Source organism: Malurus melanocephalus, unplaced genomic scaffold, assembly GCF_030028575.1.
Source record: "Malurus melanocephalus ecotype Western Australia unplaced genomic scaffold, MMel_1.1 scaffold_49, whole genome shotgun sequence".
Classification (NCBI taxonomy): domain Eukaryota; kingdom Metazoa; phylum Chordata; class Aves; order Passeriformes; family Maluridae; genus Malurus; species Malurus melanocephalus.
Genome location: NW_026623281.1, coordinates 1,296,341 through 1,320,528, shown reverse-complemented (window position 1 = coordinate 1,320,528; position 24,188 = coordinate 1,296,341).

Genomic DNA, 24,188 nt, shown 5'->3' with positions numbered 1-24,188 from the left:
TTTTTTGGTGTTAGTTATCATGTCTAGATTCCCAGTACTGCTGTAACAAAGTGGGAGTTTCTGGTGGTTTTGTGTGAGTTCTCAATCCCTTTTAAATTAGTCTAGTTAATGCATTTTTATCTCAGTGACACTTGTTCTCCCAGCCCACTGCCATGGCTACCAGAGTTGTCKAATGGCTTTGAAAAGCCTACTGTCAGTCTCTGGATCGTTTCACACATTTAAAAAGACCATCTATCAATCTGCTGTTAAAAAAACACATCAAACTCGAACCCATGGTGCTTCTGTCTGTGGAAAGGAAATGGTGACCTGCCCATCCAACAAGGATTAAAGTTATYGCGTTCCTTTCTGTTCTGGCTAGCTCCTAAAAATCAGCTGTGACCATTGTGGATGCTCTCAGAAACCTGCAAACCACAGCAGGAGCTCGTGCTGTAAAGGGCCAAGTGTTCCTCAGTGCTGTGCCTGACACGTCCCACCAAGAGGGAGCACTTACCTGGGGCACTGCTGAACAAATCCCAGGGCTTCTGTCCCCTCCGTGGGACTGCAGCCACCTGGAAATGTTGGTGCTGCCTAGCCCTTGCTGCAGGAACTGTGAAACGAGTGGCACGAGCTGCCTTCCAGGCTCTGCAGCACCTCGTGTAGCTGGAGCCGTGGCAGAAAAAACAACCGAGGGAATTTTCCCTGAAAAGCTTTGAAATCAATATTCCAGTTAATCAGCAGATTCTCAAGAATAAACAGGTTGTCCCAGGATGAAGCAATTAATTTGTTTTACTCTTTGACCTGCTAAAATGCAAAAATTGCTGTGGAATTTACTCTGTGTGACACGTTCAAGYAACAGAGCAGTCTCCATTAGCGCTAGTGTTTTTCTAATTACAGCTATAAATAAAAGCTAACCTCCATCCCGATTCAAAATGGATTCCATGGACTGCCAGGTGCATAGGTGATGCAATGCAGAGAGATGAATGCAGCAGCATTTGCATCATCATATTGACTTACAACTCGGGGGTTAATTATTGCATTCTTTTGCCAAGTACTGGGACAGCCATTTTTAGTCATTTCCAAAATGCTAAAAAGAAACTTGACAGCTTCTCATTAGATTAGAATAGACAAGATGCTTGAATCAACAGTGGAATTTTATTAGGGATGCTCAAGTATAAAAACAAGAGCTTTTCATTTTGATATTGTATACTTTATGCTGTATTGATTTGGTTTTATTGATTTTTAATAAAAAAAGTGTAAGTGTTTCTCCAATGGTGTAAATGAATTGTTATTGTGCCACAGAAAACAGAGGACTGCACCACAGTAATTAACATTTCCTGGCAAGGAAACTCAGCGAGGCTGCTGCTGAAATGGKCTTTAAAGCACATTTTGACACAGCACAAAAACGAGCACATGCCTGTGCGGAGGGATGTGGCAGGCACGGCATCGCTCCCAGGGCTCAGGTCAGAGCAGGAGCGCTCACAGCTACAGAAGGTGCTGTGTCCCTGAGCTCAGCGGGGGCAGCAGCACTGCCATTCCTCCCCCTGTGCTCTCCATGCAGCATCTGGGACAGCAGCAGTGGAAGGGAGGTGTACCCCTATGGAGCAGCTGTTTTGGGGACAGCTCACCAAACTGCAGAGGTGCACCCACCAACCCTTCTGATGCCTTCAGTTCYTGGCATCCTCCATTATCTCCTGTTGTGTCCAAATGCCTTCCATGGGTGTTGGGGGCTCCTGGGCAGTTGGGCACACAGAGGGTCCCTCAGGCCTGGCTGGAGCTGCTGGGCACTGGAAGGGRCTGAGGAGCTCGGGTCTGCCAAACTGGGGAAAAGGAAACACCACATACAGCATCAGTCTCCAGCATCCTCTGAAAAAAGGAAACTGGAGGTGAATGCCTCTCCTCCTCCACTATGACACACCTTTAGAGGGCTCAAACAAACTTCAGCAGAATGAAGTTAATACAACCAATTCCTAAAAGATTACAGTTTAACTAAGAAGGAAAAAAAAAAAACCTACTCTTTACATAATCAGTAAGGAAAGGGAGGTACAGATAGCTGAACAGATTAATTAGCAGCTGGGAGATGAATACTATTGTGTTAGCTTAACCAACTCTGTAACTTAAACCAACTCAATCCCCTCTTTTGAGACCATCTACATTGCAGACTAATTATAAGCTATGTGCTACAAGATAGGAAGGTCTTCTTAAATAAGTTAAAACACATCCAGTGACAGTGATAAGTCCATTAATAAAAAGGAAAGCTCTCCATACCTTTCCTCACACAGAATTCAGTTCTGAGGTGTGTTAGAGGCTCCTTTGTGAGGTTTCTGTGGAACATATTTCAGTAATTTTGGACAATTGAACTAGGTGTTGTATTAAAATAAAATTCTCTGGCAAGGTAGTACCTTGCTGTCTACTCTTCCTATTGTCAAGTTGATTTTTGCCTGTAAAGGGCAGTTAATGGCATACACATATTCCCAAGTACTTCAGACATCCTTCTTSTTGATTACAGATGATTCTGAATCAAAACCTCAGAGTCCCAAACCTTGATATTTCAGACAGATTCAGAAATAAAAGAAAACTTCATTCCATCAAAGTAATCTTTTTACTGATGAGATTAGTCACAATACAAAATTTATTCTTTGTGAGTACCATTTTCCATTCAGTCAATTTTCCACAAGTCCTACTACTGTATGAATGACTCAAAAAGCTTWAGACTTGACAAGCGCAGCCTATATGAGCAGATGGTACAAATTAAGGAAGTTGTGCTATGTTACTTCAGCAGAGAATCCGAAGTTCAAATTTTTGTCTCTTTTTTTTTTTCATACAGCTGCATTTGATATTAGGAGTCTTAATCAGAGAAATTAGCAGCAAAACTCCTACTGGTATAAGTGGAAGACTGAGATGGGCAGGACTGAACCCCAACAGGCTCGGTAGAAGTCATCTGCCACAAAAGTGGATAAAATTAACAACCACATGAGCAAGATGGGACCTATAAGGAAAAAGCAAAKCCATGGGTGGTTCTAACTCTGCTTGGTCGAGCACTGCGTGATCAAAATTTGCTTTAAATTTTAGGAAATTATATTCCAGTGGGCTGGCACAAAATACATCTATACCATTAAGTGCATCAAGACATTATGGTGTTAGTCATGCTGATAAGGTTCTGTTACCCTCATGGTGATCTGTGGGAAAAAGAATGTTTGCCTGCAGAGGAGATAAGACAGTAAAACTGCTCTGCTCTTGTGCTGCTGTGATTCAGCGGTCAGGAGCTGTTTCCACTACCGAGAAGTTCAGGTCCAACAAAAATCCTCTGGCAGTCTCAGCTAGTGACTTCATGATAGCTTCACACAAAGCCTTTTGCTCAAGATAGGATATTAATTGAAACAATMTGGTAAAGAAAAACATTCAGTCAGCWTTCAAAAGAGATTCAAATTTAAAAGTGCCCCCCACCAGACATCTTTTAATGAATGCATWGTTATGGGGTGACTATGTTATCTCATAGTTTCCTTGTATCATTAACTTAGAAGAGAGTTTAGAAAAAGTGTCCCCACAGAAWTCTTATTCATATGTTTTATTATACATTCCAGCACGGGCACCACTTTAGTTTAATGGTATGTTGGATGATGGTGCAAATTTATAGCCAAAGGTTTACATCACAGACAGCTGGAATGAATAACAATAAATTAATTTAAAGTGCTACAAAAGTGCTCCCCATAGTATGCAGTGCTTATGTGCTCAAGACTAATAATTTATAAATGCACGTCTTTTATAATACTGATCTAAAGTCCTGAAAGCAGCTAGTTAAAAAGCAGTCACATGACATAAATTATTTTTATTAATATTTCAAATGCATGATTAGGGTGGGCACCATGGTCATTAGCATTAGGTAGCATTCATTTATGACCAAGTGCAATGAAGCAATAGCCAGACACAGAAACCAGCTCAGCAATGGCAAACAACCACTGGGAGTCCCGGGGTCATTGCTGCTTCTCCTTGCATGTACTATTTATAAGCTGGAGGTCATCACAGCTGCGCCTCCTTCCCTTCCTTTTGCTGCTGTGCTGTGTGTATCACACCAGGWACTCAGAGGGCCTGAGGAATGAAAAGGTGTGCCCCTGAGTGCAGTCAGAAGCATCTGTGCACCTCCACATGGCTTTYCTTCCATCCCCAGACACCAAACAGTGCAGGAGGCAGTGAGGGGCCAAAGGGTGCTGTAATCCCTGCCCTCRTTGCACCATTGCAGTGCTGAGCTCAGCTCTGAGCAAACACTAAACTCTCATATAAACTCTTGCATGGATGGCCTTTGTTAGCTTTAAAGCATTTTACCGGTTTTGGGAGGACACATTTTTGGTTCTGTGTCAGGGAGTAAGAGAGAAGCGATGCCTCCAGGCAAACGAGTATTTGCAGTAAAGCATTGTGGAGACTAAGGACAGGGGCAGGCCATAAGCTTCCTTTTTGGGGCACAGGACTATTTTTTTGCTGGTGTAACCCAATGTCTCTCTGCAGTCCTCTGTAGTGAAAGAGTACGTTCACTATTACTAGTGAGGGTAAAAGAGCAACCAGCTCACAGATCTTGGGTAATGTTGTGTCTTTTCCCCCAGCMCAGYTCCCTGGCATCCCTCACTGCAGGGATGTCACTTCCCTTAATACCACTCCAGGAAAATTTGGCTGCTTCTCACTTTTCCTGGTGAAAATAATTTACTTCTTAAATGCAGAGTTATTAATCTGATGTTGTAGAAGGCGTCTTTCATGCTGAAAGAAGGATCATGAATAATYTCTGTGTCTCTTCTTCTGGGCCATTGCCATATATTAGACCACATATTTGAGTCTTGGCAGATTGAAAAAATATGCACCACAATCAGCCCCATTCACTTTGGTGGTTCTTTAGCAAAGGAAGTGGAGCAAGACACAAAGTGGGCAGAAGTATCATCATCTGGTCCCTTCCCTCCCTCTTTTTAWGGAAAAGAAAGCTGTTTGTGYTACAGAATTCAAGCTTCTWAGTAACAATTCCTGATTAACTCTTCTTAGCATCACAAACCTTTGCAAAGTCATACTCTGTCTCCTCTTCCTTTCTGGCTTTCTTTGAAAGTACTTTGTAATCTAACACATTTTTYCAGAGGTCAACGGGGACATATTTGCATTTTGATACATTTTAAATTTTTGCCTCCAGCACGCCACTCAAATGCGCTGTGCTAATCAGAAGCCAGTAATGATCTCCTACATACTTCAAGRGGGTGGCTGGGCATGTAAAACCACCTCAAAATGCAAAATTCGTGAGGGAGCAATACAGAGTAAAGATAAATAAAAAAAGGGACGATGCTGGCAAAAGCAGTTTGGATTTGTAAGCTGAGGGTTGTGCCTGAAATAAGCAGCTAATGTGTTTATGTGCAGCACTGAAGTGATAAGGGGATTCGGGGCACTCCTGCCTCAGCCAGCTGCACTGATGGGCTGCAGGTTCTCTGAGCAGATCACTCATATGGCAGTATATCCAGATGAGGCACAAGCATTTCTGAAGGCTTTTCATATTGTCAGTGATACCTCATGTTCTGAACAATCCAAATCCAAGATTAGGCAGGATCTAGGAAAATGGGGCAGCCCCAAAGCATGGGTTTAATATCTGTGGAGGTCTTTTATTTTTAGCAGCAATGATAGGTTTACACTCAAATTTGCCTGCCCAGAGAGAGGGGGTGTGTGAAGCTGTATGGGAGAGAAAAACCCCCACAATTTAAGAGATTATTTACAATATTTTTTGTTTTTAAACATGAATATCTTTGACAGACAGAGTAGCAAGAAAACCTGAGCACTCCCTCAGCAACCATTGCATCAGGAGAAAAACTCCYGATAAGCAGATGTTGCTTAGGCAGCAATGAGCCAGGCAGTGTGTGCGTGGAGGGGGAGAGGGATGGAGAGAGCCAGGCAGCCAGGTATTCAGGAACGGTGGTGAGTGTGTGTGTGGCTGCAAAAGATGCCAAATTGTATGTGAGAAAATGACACATGAGCAAAACCGAGCTGCTCCACCTAGCATTTTGGGTGTATTTTTAAGAGAAAGCAGCAAGACAAAACCAGGGGACAGAGACTGAAAAACRAGGCAGGAATGATCAGGCAATCGCGTGTCTGGGCTAACGGCAGCAGAAGGCAAGAAATCCAGGCGTCAGGGAAATCATTTAAAGCCATATTGATTCGTTTTGGAGGTGAGAAAAAGCAGATGCACTCAGCTACTACGGAATGGCTCTGACAGCAGCTACAGCTGCTTGATTTTACTTATTTTTTTAAGCGAGTTTCATTCACAGAAAGCTGGCACTGTAAACCCCAAGCAGCCTGCGCCCCTCACYGCGTCACCTCTTCCCCCAACTGGAGCTGCCATCAAAGCCTATCCCACCTCCAKCCAGCCAATTCAACCCTCAGGCAATGCCAGAGTGGAAGGGAGAGAGGGACAGAGGGAGGACAGGGGATCAATGGCTGAAATTCAGCAGCTCTGGCCCTTTGCAGTGCGCTGGGAGGCTGAGCAGGTTCAGAGCCCATCCATCTCCACGACAGACAGCAGCTCTTCCCGGGAACGCTGCCCGGCCCTGTCCTCGGCAGCACACAAAGCAAGGCTCAGAGGACAGCAGGATCCACTCCTGTCAGGGGCTTGCATCCAGAAAATAGGAGGTGAATTGCACATGACATGGCAAAATACGTGGGGTTCTATTCTGTAGGAAATCCTGAGTTTTGGGGAAGAAAGGGTGGGGATTTCTATGTAGAAATACAATCAGGTGTTGTCCRCACTGCTTCCAGTAAAGCAAGCACTGTGCCAGGCTGGGCCTTTTCTCTTTAGATTTGTACCTTAATTCAGCTGGTTCTTCATCTATTTATCCTAAGATGTAATCATGGAGTGAATATAGAGACACTGTGGCTGAGATCTTCAAAATACTGCTTTTGTGGAAGGCAGCCACCTGGGAAGGTCTGCCCTAGGTGACTTACGCTCAGTCACAGGTGAACCTGATCCTCAGCCAAGGCTTCCCAGTCTTCCCCAGATTGAGATTTTTCCTATTAGTTTATTCACTGTGAAATGTGGCTTCAGACCTACAAAATTCAGGTCAMACTTCATGCATAGTTACAGCATGCATGAATTTTCATTCTCTGTTTAAAAAGAAACCAAACTCCACAACAACGAGGGTAAGGGATGCTCAGGAAGGTTTCCTTAAGAATAAAAATAGTAYTGTTTTATTTCATCTGCAATGAAATTTGGTATGGTTTTATTTTTTCTGGAAAAAAGTTTGAAATCTCATCCTGTGTGATTGGTTCTTGTGATGAATATCTGTAACTTCTAGGAGTATACATACAGAGAAAAAACTTAACAAAACCTCCAGAGCAACCCAAACCAAGAAGCTTAGTGGATTCCGTGTCAGGACTGTTATGGAGAGTTCCAACTCCCYGTGGATTTGGTTTCAGTACAGCTGGTTAGAACATGTCTAAATGTGTAAATTTACAATTAAAAGTAAAACCATACAGCCAAGTATTTAAAATAATCTACAACAATATTTTTATTAGCAGTAATTTGAAAATGATCAGTGTTACAAAGAACACTGGTGAGGTACATCTTCCAGTAAATTAAACATACCCTAACTTTMAATCTGATCACTGAGCAGTCTAACAGCATCTTAGCAATACTGAAACAYCTTTATAATAATCTTTTAGATTTATTTGTAGACCAACACATTTTCTTTTTCACTTGCTAAAAAAATTGTTCATTTCCTTAAATAAAAAAAGAAAAGTAAATTACCAAGAGGTAGGGTGAGTGTCTGGTCTTCCGAAAGCCACAAACCATTCCCACAGAAGCCAAGCACAGGGTAAAACGTCTTTGTGTTACTGGAAGTACTTCAGGATCTGGATTATGAGTCAATGGTAGTTCCACTGCATGGATTCAAGAGGGGAAAGTAGTTATTAACATGCAAATGCCACTTTTTATTTTTAATTCAGCTGGTTTGCAGCAGGCCAGATCRCTTCATCTAAAAGTATCAATTAAAGTGGTCACGAGTGTTGCACKGCTTTGGTGTGACAGGTACCAACTTGAGCAGCATCTCTTGTAATTGGCTGCTAATGCTTTCCCAAACTGGTGCCARTTCTCTAGATCTGATAAGTAACTCAGTTGGGGTAATTCTGTTTTCCAGGGCTAATAAATAAAGTAAAGAAAGCAGGATGAAGGCAAATTCATCCTCAGTGTAAACTCATTGATTTCAATGGTATTACACTAGAAATATTTGCAGATTGGTGTCTCTTATGCAAAAAATGACATGAATTGTGCCTAATAAGAGAGTAACTTAAATCATGCCTTGGGCAAAATAGCTCAGTTAATCCCAAAATGTTGTTGAAAGAAAATTCCTTCCTTTCCACAGTTTTCTAGGGGAGTTACAAGGCATGTTACATAGCCAAGTTTTTCTAAGGAATTTAAATAATTTCTTTGCTTGATTCAGATCAGCCTACTATTTTTGTGAAGCATTTTATTGGTTAATTTTCATTTCTTCCTCCCTCCCAGCCACAAACCAAATAGATTTACAAGGTTACTTACTGCAAAATTTCACAGTTTTTCAGTCAGCTTTTGCATGTATTACAGAAAATGCCAGCTCTGCTTCCTCGCCTGAAAGCTCTAAAATAATCTGGGACCTCTTTTAATTCTGCTTGTATGAAGTCAGGGAACATTTTCCTAGAGTTACATGAACACTAAGTGACACAGTTGCCCAGAATTAAATATTTTTAAAAATTTCAAGAAAATGAAGGGAAAATGGCCAGTGTAATGAAATGTTGGCACTTAGTCAGAAGTTAGATRCTGAGTTTTGCTTTCACTTTCCTGCCCTATGCTTTCTGTAATACTATGAGAGAAAATAAACACTGAGATGACAATATTGAAACAAAACCCAAGGCATTTCAGAAAAGTCCTTGCTGTGATTTTACCAGTATATGTGTAATTGACACATACTGGTAAATCTTTTGATAAAATGTTTATAGGCAAAAAGGGTTCTGTTAAACATTTCAGCCAGCTTTCCTAAGCAACTCTGCTGTGGAAAAAAAGAAAAAAAAAATTGTTCCGTCTGTGTGGTGTGACCATGCCCATTTGTGACYAACCCTTGAGCCCAATAGTTTCAGGTGTGCCCCAGTGTTGAGTGACGGCTGTCTTTCCTAGTGACTGCTTTCATTTCTGAAGGTGGCAGCTTTCATATGAACAGAGCAGCCTTTTCCCTATTCCCTTCTCAGCCCTTCCACATGTGAAACAGCAGCCATGAAAGTCCATTYGGCTTTGCTGGTCATGTGCAGCACATCAGACCCACTTGCAGGGCTGGCAGTCTGAAATATTGCTGAGTAGGGGCAGCAGGAGCTGGATCTTAATGATTTGCCCCATCCCAATCACTTGGGTTCATTGATTTCTCTAATTAAATATGCATCCCACTTCACCATTATTCCCAATGATCACATTTAATCTCAATGGCAGGCCCAGAGCTGTGAGGGCCTTTTCTCACAAACCGCTTTTGCAATCCCCGCTGTTCCAGAGGGGCTCCTGGATGCCTCGGGGATTCCTGCATTGCTCTTTGGCCACATCCTCCTTTCTCATCGAGCTGTTTTSCCCCATGTCTTCAAGCCTCTCTTCCTTTCAATTGAGCCTTCCAGCTTAGCTTTCGAGGGCTGGAGCTGTGGCTGTGTCTGACAGCCGTGTATGTAAAGCTGATTTATTCGGCTGCAGTGGCACCGCGCCAGGGAAGAGGCCGTCTGAATGGTGAAGCTGTTAGGAAACTAATTGCATGATGGACTGCAGTTACACGAGAGTCTTTACTGTTTGCTTCATCTAATCACATTTGCTACCAAGGATTTCTCTTGTTTGCCCCTTTTCCATTGTTTGGATTGGAAGAATACCAGGTTTACAGCGGGGATGGGCCTGGCTGATTGGTTCCCAAGCTTGTATCACTGGCTTGTTGGTTCCTTCATTTGTTAAAAGACTCAAATACTGCCACTGCTGTGAGTGTTCCCTTGCTTTCTGATCTCAGACTGGGAGGCTTTGAACTTGCCAAGCTCTAAGTTCAGCACTCTGTGTTTGTTCTTCTTGTGCTGATGAAGTCACTAATCTCTAAATGAAGGGCAGGGAGCTATTTGGGTTAGCAATTTCATCATCTTCAACAGAGAAAACAGAAAGCCTTGCAATACAGATGGGTTAACAAGAAAAGGATTTCTCTCTGCCGTGCTGTTAAATGTCTTTCTGAACAGTGAGTGTGAACTGAAACATTGGGTTGCAAAATATCAGCCTATGGAATGAGCAAAATCAGGGAAGAACTCTGTGCTACCAGATGACCTTGATTTGGGTCATGCTCCGTTATGCTTTGCAGACAAACACACCWCGTTAGGCATTTCCCTGACAGAAAAGCAGCCATAGCTCTGCTTGTCTTTGCTGTTTCTGCCCAGAGAGGAGTGTTGATAAATGCTGGACCCAATGGCAAACTAAGTGATTTCCATMCTCAAAGCACATCTCCCCTGGGGCCAGTGCCAACCTCTCTCCCACAGCAGCACCGACAGTTTTGTCACTCTGCTGGTACGGCAGCACTGATGCTGTTTGCATGTGGTTGGTGATCACGTTTTCAATTTGAGAGGTTTGTGCTCGTCTTCCTCATAGATACCAGGTTCAAGTCAACATTGACTCATTCCAAAATCGAGAAACTTGAGGTGAAAACTGCGAGTTTCTCCTGACTTCACCACAAAGTTTTCTCTGCAGGCACTGGAAGATGCATGCTGCAGCCTGARCCCAGACCATATGCTGGCATGGGGCAATGGCTGCAAATGGCATTATGGACATTTTGCTGATCCCTTACAAGAAATAGTTWGAGAACCAATCTTACTAAGTCACTTTCAGGTAAAATTTACCTGTTACATATAGGCTTCAAATTAAACAGGTATCACTCAGTTATTGATGCTACTCTACCTTTTTCTTTACATTAAACAGAATTCCTCTGCTCATGTTGGTCCTTGTGCCCTGCTCCTTTCTTTTTGAAGCCAAGGGAAAGTCTCCCAGTAACTTCACCAAGCAGTGAACCAGACCTGCTCAATTTCAATTGTCAGGGCAATTTCCTCCCCTCCCTCATGGTCTCAAAGAGCAAAGGCATATTGGAAGGTGGGTGCTTGCAGCTGGGCTCTGGGAGGTGGTCTCAACAGCCAGGAGCTTCAAACAGGAGCCTGTACCCAGCGGTAACATCCAGCAGGCAAAGGGAAATCACAGCTGGAGCTCAATGCAGAAAGTCGGTCTGACAGCTTTGCTACATCCTCCCAAAGAACTCAGAGCAAAACTTTTGCCAGCTGAAATGTTATTTACAGCCTCTGGTGTTCTTTCTGCAAGGACAAAATAATTTTTAAAGCGAGATTGGCTGTAGCTTTCTCCACCTCCTAAGGCAGTCACTACTAAGAGCTCTGCACTAAAGCAATCTCAGGAGCTTGCAAATTTCTACCTAGTTCCCTCATTCTTGAATTTCAGCCCCAGCTTGGGGAAGTTCAGCCAAAACATCATATAAGATCATCCCCACACACTTCCTCACACAGGAAGCTGCAAACCTTGCCCAGCTCCAGGCAGTCACCCTTCCTTTGCAGGGCTACACTTCTCAGCAACAAAGGCAGGATGAYTTGGACAACAGAAATACTCACAAAACAAGATGCCATTCCAGACAGTTTTCAGAACTTGGACTTCTGCGTAGGAAAGGTTTGGGGTGCTAGGATTTCTGAGCAAAGTGGAAAAAGGGAAATAATTAAAACAGGATGAAGAGAAGAGGTTTACTTTGATATACCAAATGATAAATTTCAGCGGAGAAGCAGATTTTGGTTGTCCTTGTGGCAYTGCACATCAATAAGCTGGGATGCTCTGTGATATTTTGCACTAGACCTCATTTTCTCTCCTTGCCCAGACCATGAATTTTTCAACTCAAAGAGAGACTGCAGATTTGATAAGCAGGAAAACTGTAAGAAAAAGCCAGATGAGGAAGAAACGTATGTGCTGCCTGTTGGGATCATGGTAATAGTGGATGCAGGCTTTGTGAGCCTGAGGACATTCAGAGCATTGCAGAAACACTGCAGAAAAGAGCCGGTGGCTGTTCCATGGCACTGGGGGCAGCTATGAGGGGCTCAGATCAATGTATTAGTTTTTTTCTGCACAGYGAGTACCAACAGTACAAAATGCAGGGATGTACAGAAACCCATTTTCTATGGCTGATTTTTTGTGCTTCCCCCTCCAAGGTCTTGCATAGTTTGAGCTGCACATACCACACTCCCCCAAAAGATTAGCAGTGMTTATCTCATGTGTGCCTGGGGAGCATGCGCTGGTGCTTGGGCAGGGAGCTCTTGGCCAGCCCACAGTCATTTTTCTGGGTCCTCCTTAAAAGCAATTAGCAGCTTCCCCCTTTAACTTCAGAGGGCAAATTCAATCATAGAATAACTTTCCTGCAGTCGGTACAATTAGCAGGAATGCGTTTGACCCTGACTTCACCTTCTCTGAAATGCAGTTCCTGGTACAAAGTGTTGCAGGGCTCTTGAGAGTGACATGTTATGAGTAACTGGATGTTAGGATCATTGTGTGAAAACAAACAAATCCCCAAATAACTGGAAAGTCCTGAATCAGAAATTGGCATAATAAAGGTAGAAATAATTCCTATCTTCACATGCTACTTCTCCTTTCTCATAATACAAAACCAGTGTAGTGCACCCCAGCCCTCACCCCAAACATGCTCCGTTACCTATCACATCTTACAAAAGCACAGAAAAAAGTTGGGGTTTGATGGCTGCTGCAATGTAGAGATGTAAATATCTGCTTTCACAGAGACCATGTCTGAAACACTTCTCAGTGCCATGAGGAAAGTGAAAATCTTTTGTTTCACACATATTTTTAGTATGCAGCTTGATATTTTAATTTTTTTTCCCTAAGGAAACAACAACARCAATCTGCCTAGGCTTGCACATGCTCTCCTCTATTAAGGTGTAGAAAAGATCCATCTATCTTAGAGCTAGGAGGTTGGGATTCTTAAATCAGAACTGGACACCCAACAGACCAGCAGTGCTTGCATGAGGCACCCAGTCTCATCTGTGGTTTACTCTGGGAACAACATTCTTATCCCTTGAGAAATACCACTCCACCCYGCCCCTGCTGTGATGTAGGTGCAATGACCTCTCTTCTCTGTGTCGTACATGGTCTAATCTTTTTCCTTGAGCATTGTTTGCACAGTAATCCTTTTCCTTCTGTGCCACAAACACAAAACTCCCTTTCCTCCATTGTCACTAGTAGAACAATCCCTTACCTCTAGCAGCATACCTGCAGAAAACCTTTTATCTTTGTGCCAAACACAAAATGATCCTCTCTAGCTTTCCTCCAACATAAGTTTGATAATGCAGCCCTTATGTTAATTCTATGAAGAACACACCACTGTCCTTTTATTCCCAATTTATCCAAATACAACCTTCGCCYGACCAGCCAGAAGTATGAAATAACATAGTGGAAAATGCAAGGTATACAGCCCAATTTTTTTTTAATCTGTTTTAAAAGACTTCAACTTTTTTAAATGTTTATAGAGAAAGACAAAAACAGATATACGGATATTCTAGTATCTTTGCCGTTAATTTTTTTTTTTTCTTTTACTCCCCTCTTTTTCAATGACAGGATGAAAAATTATCATGGGGAGGAGAAAAGGATGAAGATAGAAATTTGGATATGACTCAGAACTTGAACCCAAACTTAGCCTTTTAAATAGCTCTGGCTTCGGTACTTTACATGAGAATGAATTTTTTTGAAGCTAAAAAATGTTTTGGCTTAACATACACACTCCCACCCCACCTGCATCAGAGCAGTTACCACAGCAAATCACAGTGAGAAGGTAAGAGAGCAGCGACCAGGACTGCCAAGTGCCATCAGCTGAACAAGTAATTTAGCCTGCATTACTCTGAGCCCTATCCAAACTCAAACAGATACCTGTTTAACCAGGGCTTTACAGGAGAGCCCTATCAGTAGCTCATCTCCTGGAAAGCTGCAGCACAACGGGATCTGGTGGGGGTTGGGAATCAGCCTAATTTGATAGCCCCCGTACACAGCAGCATTGCATTTAGTGATGATTTGGGCCTGAAGTGATCCTGTTTTTTTCTTTGGGATGCCTATTTCCACCCTGCTGCACAGCACTAATTCAAATCAGGGTTCTATTAAATAAATACTCAGTGTGACATTTTGCAGAACCCCCAGTTCAGACCCATTGACTGTAAATGGGTTTTGCCTCCTCTTGGAGTGACACGTGTCTGCCAGGATCGGTTTGGCACTGCATCTTTGGCTAGCTGCACAAACTTCCCTGTAATGGGTGACAGTCCAGGTGCTCTGTGTTTGTCACCTGCTGTGACATCCATGTGGTTGGTGCATTTGAGCCGTGGCATTTCCTGTGTTTGCCCCCAGAGCAGTCGGGGTCGGTGCCTTCAGCTCCTGACTGCTACAGCCACGAGGGCTGCTGAGTGAAATTCAGAATGGAAAACCACCACTGCCTTTCCTGAGCAAAGATAATAATTATGGTAATTGTATCACTTTAGCACATTTCTTGCCTGTGTTTATGAACAAATGGTGTGAGCCAACGARAGCAGCAGCTTCTTCCCTTCTAATTAAGCTGTGCTTTGGAATAGCAGGGTAGATAGGATAAGATTATTCGTTTGCTGTGTTTTCTTCTACATCTTTTCAGCGGTGCATTACACATTCACCACAATTCTTCACCTCTACTGTCACTTTTATGGCAGTGTTTTCCTTCTCCTCCTCTTCAGTCATGGGCATGCTAATCTTTTGTGTCACAAGCAGCACAACCCCTCCTTTTTATGGGCCTCCTCCTGCCTGTGCACAGTCCTGAATTATACAGTCAAAAGGAAAAATCCTTTCACCTACAAAATGTAGAACGATGTAATTTTTGCCATTGCTATTTTTATTTCCATTACCACTAAATCCAGTCTGGATTGAATAATTAAGCAGCTATTTGTGTCATGGGTTTCAATGCTGAATGTAACCCATTAACCCCACAGGAGCAAGGTCCTTGAATTCTGAATAATTCTGGGACTAAGCTGTGATGAATCAGGGCTGAGATAAGAGCCATGCATCTTTAAAAAAATCTGGAGCATGTTCTTGGCACTCGAGGTTTTTTTTTTCTGTGTTGCAAGCGGTTTCTGCCCTTCTTTTTTTTTGTCTTCCCTCATTCAACCGACTGTCATGGGAAATGCAGAAAAACTCTACTTAGAAAAAGTGTTTGTTATAGTTCATTTTATTATTTTGGCTTTTTTTTTTTCCCTGTGAAATATTTGTATGTAAAGAGCATCTTACAATTCTTTGGGGCTCATCTGTTCAAATTGCTTGTTCTGTGTTTGAAATGGTCATAAATCTCACTCTGATCTCATTTTACCCCCTCAGATAGAGCCTTATTAGCTGTAACTAGTCTAGGACATGTTGATAGAGCATGGCTGGGCGAGCACAATCAGCAGCAACGTTCCTGGCACCAGAATAGCTGTGCTGGTCTGTCTTTACCTGGCGAGCTGTGGGGCCAAATTGGGCTGTAAACTAAAGGTGGGCAGTTCTCGTGCATCAGCTGCTGCTGGAAGCAAGGGAAGGAATGTTTTCTACATAACACAGTCCATTTGAAGATCTCTTCCATAACAGGTATGTGGGAGGCAGAGTGATGGCTACACCCATAGATGCACAGCTCTGCAAAATAATAAGTTTAGTACCTCTGGGCATACACACCACCCTCCCCAGAGAAAAATCCATAGAATCATAGCACAGTTGGAAGAGGTCCACAAGGATCATCAAAATCAATTTCCTGGCCTTGGACAGGATCATCCCCAAGAGTCACACCATGTGCCCAAGAGTGTTTTCCAAACGCTTCTTGGACTYTGTCAGGCTGATGCTGTGACCACTCCCCTGGGGAGCTGTTCCAGTGCCCAAACACCCTCTGGGTGAAGAACCTTTTCCTGATACSCACCCTAAACCTCCCCTGACACAACTTCAGGCCATTCCCTTGGGTCTGGTCACCACAGAGCAGAGATCAGTGTCTACCCCTCCTCTTCCCCTCATGAGGAAGGAGTAACTGCAGTGAGTTCTCCCCTCAGTCTCCTGTAGGCTGAACACCCCAAGTGCCCTCAGGTCCTCATACAGCTYCCCCTCAAGGCCCTTCCCCATCCTTGTTGCCCTTCTTTGGGCTAACTCTAAGAACAAGATGMCCCCAGCCCTCGAGGTGAGGCTGCCCCAGCTCAGAGCAGAGTGGGACAATCCCCTCCCTGGCCCAGCTGGCGATGCTGTGCCCGATGCACAGTGTGTCCTCCTGGCTGCCAGAATTTAATTCTGATTAATATACAGAAAGTGTCCTACAATTGAGCTGGTTAGCTTACAGGGAAATACTTCATGAGCCATGGCTTTGGCTTAACTGAATGGCTTCTGTGCAGCTTTAGCTTTTTGGATGTCTAAGAACATAAGGCTTCACCATTTAAGCAGGACCTGGAGATTGAAAGGGCCTCCTGAAGTAAGAGACTGACCTGTCAAAGACCGTTTTCTTGGGAAAACTGCACTGGTGAGAAATCTAGAAGAAAACATAACCACAGCAGAAACCAGCTTGCACATCTGTGAGCTGCCTCCAGCTCCTCATAAACAAGAGCTGTAACCTCATTGCCAAAGACTCAAAGAGCCCTAAGAGAGACCTGTTGTTTCACTTGTGCAGGAAACCTCAATCTCACTTTCTCCATAGAAAGAGCAGGAGTGGAGAAGGTCTGGTGCTATCAAGCCCTGTCCCCAGCATCCCAGCCCGCCCACTTGCTAGGGAGGCTTGCAGTGGGCTTTAGCAGGTGTCACAGTGCCACCTCTGCTGCTGCTGCTGCTGCCGCTGCCGTCATGCCCAAAGATGTGGTGCYAGGGTGTGTTCCACTAAGCAAGGATGTTGATGAAGCTATTTGASATGTAGGGGAATAAGCTGTACCTTCACACATGGAAATGCCACGTGTAGTAGCCTGGAAACCGCTACTGAGATCCCTGGTGCTGCACATCATCCTCCACAGTGACAGGTTCTTATCCAGCCAGGCAGATGTGTGCTTCTCAAGGAGAAAGTTACAGTCTGGGAGGCACTCTGTGGGCTCAGTGTGCACAGGAAACAGCAAGCAGAAGGCTGTGGTGGTGGAGAGGAACATGGCACAGTTGCATGAGTCAGCCTGGTATCAGAGCATTAGAGAATAAATTGCACTACCCCCACCTTAAGGACTGCACATAATGCGCAGCAATGAAGTTTTATCTSTGCTCAAGTACATATTTTTCATGCAGCTAAAGCTATGTCGCAGATGTTCTTCACTAGAATAGATTTTGCCTTTGCTAATCCCGCATTAATCCGGTGGAGCTATAGCTGCGTGATTACACGGGGCTCCTTGCAGAGAGGAGCCCCGGTCACSGAGGGCGCGGCTCCTCCGCCGGTCCCTGGCCGGGCTGCAGCCGGGGCTGGGGCTGGGAGAGCCGGGCAGCACCCACACAGCCCCCGGGCTGCTCCCGGTGCGCTGCTCTGCCAGGAGAGGGAGCCAGGACTCTGGCATTCGGGGGCCTTTGATGTTTGCTGCTCTCAAATCGTGAAGGTGGTGCATGTCCAGCACTAACGTGCGGCTGGGTGCAACGGCCAGGGGGCTCACGATTTGCGGTGGAGACCATTTGCTGATGAGGGGTTTGGTTCCTGCCACAACTCTGATGCTCTGAGCTGCTTTTTGAGGCTCTCAGTCCCTTTTCCTGACTGTTTCACCGGGTGTGCTCCAATGGGAGCTTGGACTTGGTGAAAACAAACCTCCTGGAATCATGCAGGAGGTTCAAGGCCACTGCTGGAGAAGGCAACCAACGGGTGCACAGCAAGGCAAGCAACAGCTGGGAGGAGGGAAAAGTTTTGGTTAAGGCTAYCATGTGGCAAACAGATGTTGGACAGCCTTTCTTTTAGCCTAAAAACACATCAGCCTTCTTCCCCCTGCAGTATATGTGTTTCATTTTGAACAAGTAACTGGCAGCTGGAGAAAGTTATTAGAAAATGCTTCGTCTAAATTCCAGTGCTTGCAACAGCAGCAAAATTACCTATTTCCTATTCTACCCAAGCTTTCTGTCTCCTTTCTTAGATATTCTTGGCCTCAAGTCAAGTTTTGCTTGTTATGTATCAGAAAGGGAGTAAGTGGAGCTCCAACCTTGTTTAAAGAGTAGAGAAGGGAATTTAAACAAAGCTGGCAGAGATACTGACACAACTATTATCTAGGTTCTGGATGTGGTTGGGCCTGCTGGTAAGAAAACAGGAAATAAGTGAGAAAACAACTCTTAAAATGTGAAAACCAGCCAATTCTACAGGGCTCCACTCTGTGTTCAAAAGCCTGTAAGTACTGATAAAAGAGCACACGCGATGTGAGAGTGCTGTGTCATTATCACCAGCCCTTTCATTCTCATTATCGTTTGAGTTTTCTCTGAGTGATCAAGTCTGGCAAGGGAAGGAGAATAACCCCATTTCTTCTTTGACTAATGAAATGTGGTCACTGAACAATCTGCCCTCTTCTCCCTCAAGGCAGGGGATAGTGAGTTGTGCTTCCCTCGTGTTTCCTATCTGATTTGAAAGTGAGGACAGACTAATTAGATTGTGACAATTTTGGAGGTTAGAAGAAGAGCTTCTCAGACAGAGCTAGGCTCTGTTAGCCAGGAAGTGGCCCAGCTAGAGAAAATATTGTTGAATAATAGTGTGAGCAGACACTGKTAATAATAGCTAATAAGGGAGACTCCTTCCTAAGAAATGCATTTTACTRGCTCTGTATGAGTCAGAGAAATCCCGTGATCTGTTGCCCTCATTGTAGATTACCYTGTGGTCCAAGGGGCTGATTTTGGCTGCTGGTGGCTGGGAAGCACCAGCAGGCACTGCAGGGCACTGGAAAAGAAGCTGCTTCTACAAGTGTGGCCAGTGACCATCAGGGTKCAAGAAAGAGGTGTTGGTAGCCAGGCTCCAGGTTTTTGTCTCTGAGCATTTGTGCCTTCACAAAGGGCTGCAGCTGATAAGGATGAATGGTGTGGAGCTGTGCATGCAAGAGCTGTGGTTGTGACTGCCTATCTCTGGACCAGCCAACAAGTTATTATAAAAATAAATACCTCAGTGGCAGCAGCAGCATCCCCAAGGGCCTATTAACTTCCACTGGCATGAACTAATTCCTGCAGAGGAGCTCAAGCCAAATCCTGCAGAGACCAGCGGGAATCTCTCCAGGCTCTTGCAAAGGCAGTTTGCACACTGGAGAAAATGTTGGTGTTTGGTCATATTTATTGCCATGTCAGTTAAAACATGTTGTCAGTTAACACCTTCCCTAACACAACATCTATTTTCTAAAGCTGAAGGAAAGTGAGCTTTTTTACCTCTTTTTATTCTTCAAGTACTTATTCTGATTTATTTCTGAAATTGCACGACGCACTAAATGCTGGTTCATGAAGTGGCCAGGGATCAATTATTACCTTTTTGTGTGCAAACTGATCTTAARGCATCTATCAATCTCTTATAGTCCTATCTACAGAAGATAAGTTCAATTTCAGAAAACTGAAAACATATAAGGGAAGCTAAGGCAGGGTGACATTCACTTTCCTTGGCTTGCTCTCTAGATATTTGATGGGTGAGTTTATTATCCACAGGAACAAAGAACAAGCCAATACAACCTTTTCAAGGTTTACAGGTGCCTTAATGTAACTTGCTCACTTAATTTGGATCTATATACCTCATGAGAAGGGCAGAAGATTTTCATTTTCAAGGCCTTATTTAGCCATAAAATGTGTATCATGTTAGCTAGGAGCAGATCTATGAATTTCATTTTATTTGGTGACAGGAGAAATAGCGATGTATGTATCACCCTTTCAGTAACTGCTATTAGAAGGTGCCTGTTTCATGAAGAAACAGTGTATTCCATGTCATAACATCTTTCATGAGCTAAAATTCAGGGTGTTTGCAGCATAAGTATATGAAAAGTATCAGCGCGGTCTTATTTTAAGAGTGTGGGGAAAATACAAGCCCCTTTTGTGGCTGGAGCTGGTCACCTGAAAAATTAGGATGGATTTTGCTGGCTCCAGCAAAGTCAGCGGGAGATTTTCTATGGCCTCAGTGGGGCCAAAAAATTCTCCTAGATTTCATACTATTATAGATATTGTACAATTTAGCCACCAAGGTCATTAAAATGCTATAATCCCTYGTGTGATACATGATGGGGTAAAAGCACTTACAAAGGTATTGCTTTCTAAACTGGTGTAATTATAGGAGTAATTCCCCAAGAAGTATTGCAAATGCATTTCCAGTTCCAGTTCCTCAATTTTTTTGTCAGTGTTCATTACAGGAGTGATATGCTTGTGTCTAAATCTTGTTGATGTCCTTCCAGCGGGCACWAAAAACCCTAAAGTAAGTAAAGAAAAATTCAGTTGGTGATTCTGACTGGCTGCTGAATTGCTGCCTTTTGAGCCCTGTCCCTCAGCTCATAATCTATAATGTTTGCTCTTATACTACACAGAACTACTCACTCTTTGTTTATATTCATTCACTTACAGTTTGTCTAACTTAAAGAGAGCTAGAAAAAAAAAAAAGAAAAGAAAAAAGTTGAAATCCTTCCCATAGCAAATGTGGATGTTTTGGGGCTAACAATCCTGAGACAGCTGTCAGTGCTGAGCTGCATTTTCAGTCSTTGGGAAGTTTGCCCCTGTGGGCAATGGGGTGCTGCTTTTGGTCGGGCTCAGGTGACARTGTGTGGGGCTCAGACACCAAATCACAGAGCAGAGGGTCTACCCCTCCTTCCAGGGTGCTGGAAGGTTCTCAAGGCATCAAAGAAACACATTGAGCTATGAGCCCTCCTTTCCTGGTTTTAATAAAGGAATGGACATAAGGATCTCTGAATTATGGCACAAAAAGTTTCAAACTGAAAGAAACACTGAAGTCTTGCATGGGTGAGAAAAGGACTTGACTGGTTCCTGATGGTGGTTCTCTCAACAGTGACGAAAATCAGCCACAGGTGAATAAAATCAAATAYTGTCTTTATAACAAATGAGAAACCTGATCTTAGAGCCCACTTACTTTTAACCCTGCAATTGCATCACATTCTCAGTGGCTCAGGATGGGGCACAGAGGTGTTGGGGCTCTGGTGTTTTGTTTTCCCCAGGGCTCAGTATTAGCCTCATGTGCTCAGTACATGGGTGATACATGTATTTCCATCTGCTCTGAAGGTGTCTGGATGTGYATTTCTCTTTGCTTCATAAAGCCACCCCCTTTCCACTGCTTAACTAAGCTCTCAGATGTTATTTGAACAAAGAAGTGCTGTTCTTTACGAAGAAAACCAGGAATAAGCCCAGGGTATTTATTTTTTCCTTTGAGTGTGTCAGTCCTTTGACTAATGCTGACAGGATTTCTGTTCCTGTTGAGTTACTAGCTTCTTCACTGTGCTACCAAATAAATACATCAGTTTGGAAGATGATTGCTTACAACTGCCTGGMAAATTGCAGTGACACTGTCAACTCATTTCTCATATGCTTTTATCAGACAGATACCAGRCTAAAGACTAAATGAACAATGCCTACTTTGATCAGATACAAGATTAAAGATCAAATGAGCAATACTTACTCGGCCTAGATTTGAAATGGTCACCGGGTTCACCGTGATTTTTTATCTCCTCATTAGCCCATGGAAGTATACAGTCACCAACTGAAAACATTGCAATAAGGAGCTTGGTGTCTTCTAAGCTAGGAGCAAACCTGCAAATAAAAACATTTTGATTAAATACACCCCTGAAAGCTGCTGCTGTCTGAAATAGATTGCYAGTTTGGACTTTCAGAAACCAAGCAATTCAGTGTTTATTTATAATGAAAAGCAGACATCATTTATATCGCATGATTTCATGAGATTTTCTAGTTAATAAAGCCAGGTATTTCTACTTTTTCTTTAACAAGAATTTTGTTGATGTTTAGTACATTTGTATAGTATACAAAGAGTGTACTAAATCCTTACTTATAAAAAAAAAAAATAAAGAGACACAGAGGTGAGTGGATATAACATTGAGCCGGGATTCACAAGCTGTCACCATGTACCATGTTATCTATAGAATAGATAACAGCAACATGGCTGGGAAAKACCCAGATATTCCACATGTTTTGGATTTAATTGTGGGTTTTTTTTTGCTTTTTGACTTGAGATCTTTTGGCTGGCAGGGCCAAGGAGTCACCCATCACACTGTGGTCCAGGATGTCCAGTATTTGCCCAGCAGGTGTTTACCCCTGGTGAATGTGACAATCTGTACCAAAGCACAGGAGACTCAGTGATGGCTCAGCAGCCGTGATGGCCCCACGGGTGAGCAGTGCACAAAGGAAGCCTTTAGCTAAGGCTTTATGGAACACAGGGCTGTACTATAATATAGATAATTTTACTGATGTGAAAGGGCTCAAATCTCCCAACGGGTGGCTTTGGTTGCTATAATAACAATTATACTAAAATTATTGCCTGATATATTAAATCAGTTTTTMATGATAAATAGCTTGATCCGTTTTACGAGAAGGACAGAAAACTTGATAGGACATATAATCTACTGGGACAGCAGGAACTCCTCCTGTGATTACTCATGTATCTACAYGGGAAACAAGAAAGCAAGAAAATACAGTGCTTCAAGCATATTCTAAAAGGATCATTGTGCAGAAAAATTCTCTCTACACAGAAATCAAAAGGTTTATAACAGGGAGAGGCAKTGCCTGCTCTGCAGTGACAGCTTCATGTTTATTTATTCTAGAAAGACTAAGAAGGAGATACCGAAGTGAAGACAGGATAATTTTATTCCCAGATCAAATAAAGGAACACAGAGTGTGTTCTCAACAAAGTGATTACTTTAGGGGGAACTAATACAATGAATGTTATTAAATTAAACAACTTTTTTATAGGGCATCTCACATTAAGGATTTTAGTGTAAGTAATATTTCTGTCAGGCAAAGTGATGCAAGACAAAATAGCTTTTATAGAGGTATTCCTCAATAAAGATATTCTTGTAAAAATATATTCTATCTAGTACACTTCCTCTGCAGAAAATTGTCACTTTGCTTAACAGCTCTGGGAAACACGGATGGCAGGAGAAAAGATGAGTATTCTCCTTTCACTAGCTGCCTGAAATCTTTGATTTTAAATTAGCTTTTAGGTGCTGGTATACATAAAGCTAAGGTAAATATCTGCTCAGCACAGACAGCTGGGAGAAATCCTCAGCTCTGTAGGAGCTGTCTTCAGTGCAAATCCCAATGACTTGTGTGTATGCCCTACCATCATGCGGGAAGCTTTAGGAGCAAACCCTTGCAGTGCTGAGCAGGAGGTGCAGCTGAGTAGGATTTTTTACAGAAACCATGCTTTCTCAGTACCTTTACRTGCATTAGCTGTGGCAATCAGTGCTAAGAAATGTGGACCTACTGCATCTTTTCTTACCCCGAAATGGACACCCRTATATCACCACACTTGAAGACCTACAGCTACATTTTATTACCCTAGAATCTGAGAGGTCTCAAGGGGTAATTATGTATAAAATGACTAAAACATCTTGCCTCAGGTGCAGAGTTCTGGAAAGCCATGTCTTCTCTGAGGGTCGTGAGAGCGAGATGAAAAAGCCTGACTGCATCATCTTGTATTGTTCCCTCCAGTGCCTTTGCTAGTAATTTATCAAATCTGTATTTATCTTAGCATTTATATATGGCTCCCATTGCACCACTTTGCAATATTCAATTCCTTTATTCTCACAAGGGCCCTATCTGGTATATTCTGCATCACATCTCATGCAGTCTTGAGGAGAAAGATCATAGCAACAGAAAATGACAGAAATGTAGTCCCTTTTACTTATTTGCTACTTCAATCTCTGAATTGTGGTTTTATACATACTTGAGAGAGCTTCTGTCTCTCATGTGAGAAATATGAAGTGAGTAGGAGGAAACTGAGTTTGTTTAGAAATATGAAGGGCTCAGGGTTGTCCTCTATTTTCTGCTACTTTCTTCCAAAATATTGAGGACTTTCCAGGGACTGGAGAATTTGCACATCATGCCGCTGCAATTATTTGGTCAAGGTCTATAGCTTTTATTATCCAGGAGGTTTCACTGCAAAATTAACATGTGCTTTTTGTGCTGGGGTATAATTTTCTTTTCTTAATCTGCTTACTGAGTGTTTTAACCCTTTTTTTTT